This window comes from Argiope bruennichi, chromosome 5 (genome assembly GCF_947563725.1).
Source record: "Argiope bruennichi chromosome 5, qqArgBrue1.1, whole genome shotgun sequence".
NCBI lineage: Eukaryota > Metazoa > Arthropoda > Arachnida > Araneae > Araneidae > Argiope > Argiope bruennichi.
The window spans coordinates 102,435,655-102,440,493 of record NC_079155.1 but is presented as its reverse complement, the minus strand read 5'-3'; positions in this window follow the sequence as shown (position 1 = coordinate 102,440,493).

Genomic DNA, 4,839 nt, shown 5'->3' with positions numbered 1-4,839 from the left:
TATCTAGTTGTGACTTTTCTTGGTACGCATTAAAACAGCATTATTTATAATAGATGTTCAACAAGCCAATTCTGGATATTACTATTCTGGATATTTAAAGAAACAATAAAAGATTACATAAATAAGAAACTGTAAAAGGATACGTAATGTTATAAAATATGATACCCTTTATTCGAAACATCGATTTCTGAATCAGAATTCAACAAGTGCCATTTCTATTAGCAACTGAAATGCAAATCGATGCACTTTGTGTTAGAGAATTATTCTAATATATACTTTTTTCTATTTGGATGATATTCTAAATAATTTGCACTTCATCGAAATTTACTGAAAAATTTACTGAGAAATTTACAAAATTCCTGAGAAATTTACAAAATTAATTAAAATTCGTGTGATTTAGCCGCATTATATCCGATAGTTTATAGAAATTAATTTATCCTCTTAAAAGATAATAAATAATTTTTAATACTCAGCTAATCATAAAATTTCTTTTATCCATTTATTACAGTCAAATTCTCTTTTATTTATTAAAAGAATGATTTGATTTCAATTATGCTCAATTCTGACAGCTACTATTAATTTAATATTATGTGACCTTGCGAACTCCATAGGTTTATTTTTCAATCCAAACATTTTCTTCATGCTGGGCATTTTCTAACACCATTAAATTTGAACTACAATTCATTTTTACATATATATATGTATATATATATTTCCGAAGAACAAAATGAAAATTAATTTTGGTAAACTCATATGTTTTGTAAATTTTGAGGGAATGTTTGCTAACTCAAAAAATAAAATCATACACATAAAGCTGTTTACCGATATTTCAATGAGGTATTAGCTACGCAAATATGCTTTACATGAAAACTATTTATTCTCTCCCCAAAAATCTATGACCAGAAAATCTTGTCGGTCTAAAGCATTCGTTTCAGTGCCTGCAAATAAACAGGAAAAAGGACGATGACATTCTAAATAAAAAAGTAAAAACTCCGTCATTTTATTCTCCCTACCCCTCCCTGTCGCTTCTTATAACAAACACTGAGAATATATCGTTTGACAAAGCAGTCACATAAGACGAAGAGTCAACATTCGCTTTCACTATCCCCTGCCTTCTGTAGACTTTCTACTAAGAATAGCAACAAATATTTCCTAGTAGAATGGCGGCCAATAATCCTGCTGGTTTTTCAGCTGTCATAACGGCTAGTTCGGATTGTATACTTTTTTTTTCTTTTCTTTTTTTCACTCGCTCCAAATTCCGATTAATTCTGGAAGAGAAAACGCGCCATTTTTTTTTCTGCTTCTTTTTTTATTATTATTATTGCTATTCAGCTGGAACTTAATGCATGAATGGAACAATAAGACCATGGCTGGTCGCTTCGATTTACCATAAAATTCTTATTTATGTGTGGAAGTTTTGTAAAGGTCAATGAATTCATTTCGCTTCGAACAACAAATATAGATCGAATTTCCGGCCCTTTTCAACTGAAAAAATAAATGTAAAAGAATTTTTCTAATACGTTAGTACTTGAAAAATTTATCGTCTGCTAATTTGTTGTAAAAAGACTTTGCCACTTTTTCTAAAATAATAGCAAATAAATAAAGATTTCTTTAAGCAATATCTACACTTATAAAAAGAAATGTTTGTGTATCTGTTTGCGTGCCATTCTTCTTAAGAATATTTAAATTTTAAAATAAAATTTCTGCATTCTGCTTTCATGTCCAGACAAATCTATCACACTTATAGCCAAGAAATTTGATACAGAGATGCACCTCGAAGCACGAATTTTAATATTAAACATTAAAAAAAATATTTAATATTTTGTGTTGTTTTGGGTGATTTTCCGCGCGTATTTGCCTATAGTATGGATTCTAATGACTAGAAAAAAAATCTTTACAAATCTTATCAAAAAGCAAACAATTGTCATTCTAAAGAAATTTGTATTGGATTTCTGAAATAACTTACTGAATTTTAAGAATTTTTTTTTAATTGGTCACTTTTCTAAGAATATTTAAATTTAAAAATAAAAGTTTTGCATTCTACTTCAATAATTTTTCTCGAATTTTTTAGTCGGTATTATTCTAACATTTCTTTCTAATTTAAAACAATTACAACAATCAAACAATTCTCCCGCAAGAATGATTTGGCATATTGCCAAACTGGATTATCTATGTGTTTGAATCGGCGATAATTCTGAAATAATATCAATTAAAATTTGTATTATAAAGTAGCATAGGCTTGTAAAAATACTCTTCAACTTCTGGTGCAATATTCCGTTCTGTTTCAAATATTAATTGAATTTAAAACCAGGATGCATGAAGATGTTATTGCAAAATTTAGCTCCAACAAAAGGAGTTTGCGAGTGTGTGAAGGAATTGACTTAATTGTAACCGAATTACAAGAAAACATTAGAGTTTAAGACTTATTATAATTATATAAATATTAATAAATCTTATTATTTATTTTACATTATTATTTTTGTTATCACTTATTAAGTTAAAAGATTGTTTTACAAATTGACGAAAAATTTAATCATCAATTTAATTCTGTGAAATTCAGAAGCTTTAAAGTGTCGAGAAGATCTTTCATTTCATTATCGCAGATACTGAAAAGTTATCTAATAAAAAAAAATATAAAAATTTGTGAAAATTTGCAACAAAAAATAAAATTTACGAAAGTTTTAATTTTCACTTTTCTGGATGCAGATGCATCTAAAATAAACAAATATTATAACATTGAAAAAAGCTGGAAAGTGTTTTTTATAACATTGAAAAAAGTTGGAAAATGTTTTTTTTTATCTCCACTAGAGTATCTAAATCAAAACTAATGCTTTCTAAAATTAAATCCTCACCAGAACACTTTGTAATCACCTTTTCCAATTATTTCTTGTTCCCAATAATTCGTTTAGCTATAGCACAAAATAATGAGAAATAATTTAATTCATATTTGCTCCAACTTCTTTCAAGAATTATCAAGACATGGAATACTGAGGAGGTATTTTCGGGGGGATAGGAGTGGAAAATGTTAATAAGTTAGAGACATATATCTATTCTGGGAAATAAAAAAATATATAACAACACGAGGAGGCAAGTCATAATGTTAATTATATGAATGAAAATTCCCAAATTTTCATTAAAAAAATTAAATGTTTATAATAAATGTGATAAAATTCAAATTTGCTTATTGTATTTCTATCAGCGTCTCTGGATATACTATTCTGTTTTCACTTTCAAATTTTTAATTGGAAATTATTTCATTTTTTAATACACTAATAAAAGAATGTTTTAAGGTTGTTTTTTTTATTGCTATCTACATTATTTTCTTTTTCTTTTTTTTTCTCTTTGAATATTTGGATTGTAACAAATTACAACCCAAGTTGTAGAATATAGAATGCTAGAAAATGCACTACTGGAAAAGACAATAGGTATTTCTAAGCATTTAACAGCTATAGGGGGAGCTCCAAGAAATTAAATAATTTCACCCTTTAAAATCTGGAGTTCAGTTGTATATAATATTGACAATAAACATTTAAAATTGATTTTCTTGCACTGCCACAAAAAATAAAAAACAAATAGAATCATATTTAGAATTATTAAGCTAAATATAAAACTAAATAGAAACACATCGTAAACTTTGCCGTTCTGCTATTATCATAACACCTTATGGTAATATATTATGTTGAAATTTAATTAATAGTATTGCAAACAAATACCCTGGACTTGTATGCTTAACTTTAATTTGACTATTTAGATTCATTTAATTGTGAGAATCATGGCAGCACATTCTAAAGTAAAAATTTTTTTTCCGTATAAAATTTTCTAGATTCTTTTATTTTTTATTTAAATATCTCAGAAATACTGCACTTCCCATCAAACGCATTTGTTGTTAACCTTCAAAAAAAAAAAAGAAAGAAAGAAAGAATAAGAAATAAAAAGCTGTTCGTGGTAGAATTTTAATTATCATCCTGGGAAAAACTACACACCAGAGCAGTTCGCAGATCACGTGGAAAAAAAACTTGTGAGATAAAACAAAACTTTTAGATTTGTTTTTCTTTTCAGACATCCCACCCTTTCCTTTTTTTAAAACTATAATAAGTATTGAATGCATTTTAATCGGTATAGACATTCATTGTCTAAAAATCTATCTGTTTAAAATTATTTGAAAACATATTTTTAAAATGTTTTTATTTTCTTAAATGAAAAAAAAAACTGTATCTAGATATATAACTAGCTTATAACAAAAGAAATCAAGGAAAAATTGAAATAAGTCAATAAAATTTTTCAATTTTTGTTTCATTTATATTACTCTAAATGTTATTTAGTGAAGAAAATGAAACAATTTTTTTTATTATAGGTAACTGGTCTTGTTTTACGAGTAATATCATATCATTCATAGTTATTATCATTTAATATCGTCAAAATCTAATATCTGACAGTAAATGTAAGAATTTTTTGGTTAAATCAAAATGTACATTGGAAATTTTAAAATTTGAATACTCCTCTAAACTGTAAAATTTGATTTTTTGATAATTATGAAAAAAAATCTGTCTATGTATTTTGCATATGAGAAAATCAAAAGTGCTCAAAGGCAGTCGGCAAATAAATCGAACTTTATTCGAATGCACTGGCTTGTGGAACAACTATTTTTCTTAGTATATTTGAGTCAGAAATATATCCCTGTCTCTATATCCGTGACGTCATGTGGAGTCAATTCACTTCATCACTATTACACATAAATATGCACTATCCTATGTTATAAATCAAACTTTAGAATATGAATAATTAAAACTGAAGCTTTCCCTTAATTTGGTTTGAAATATCAGTATGTCATTTAATTAA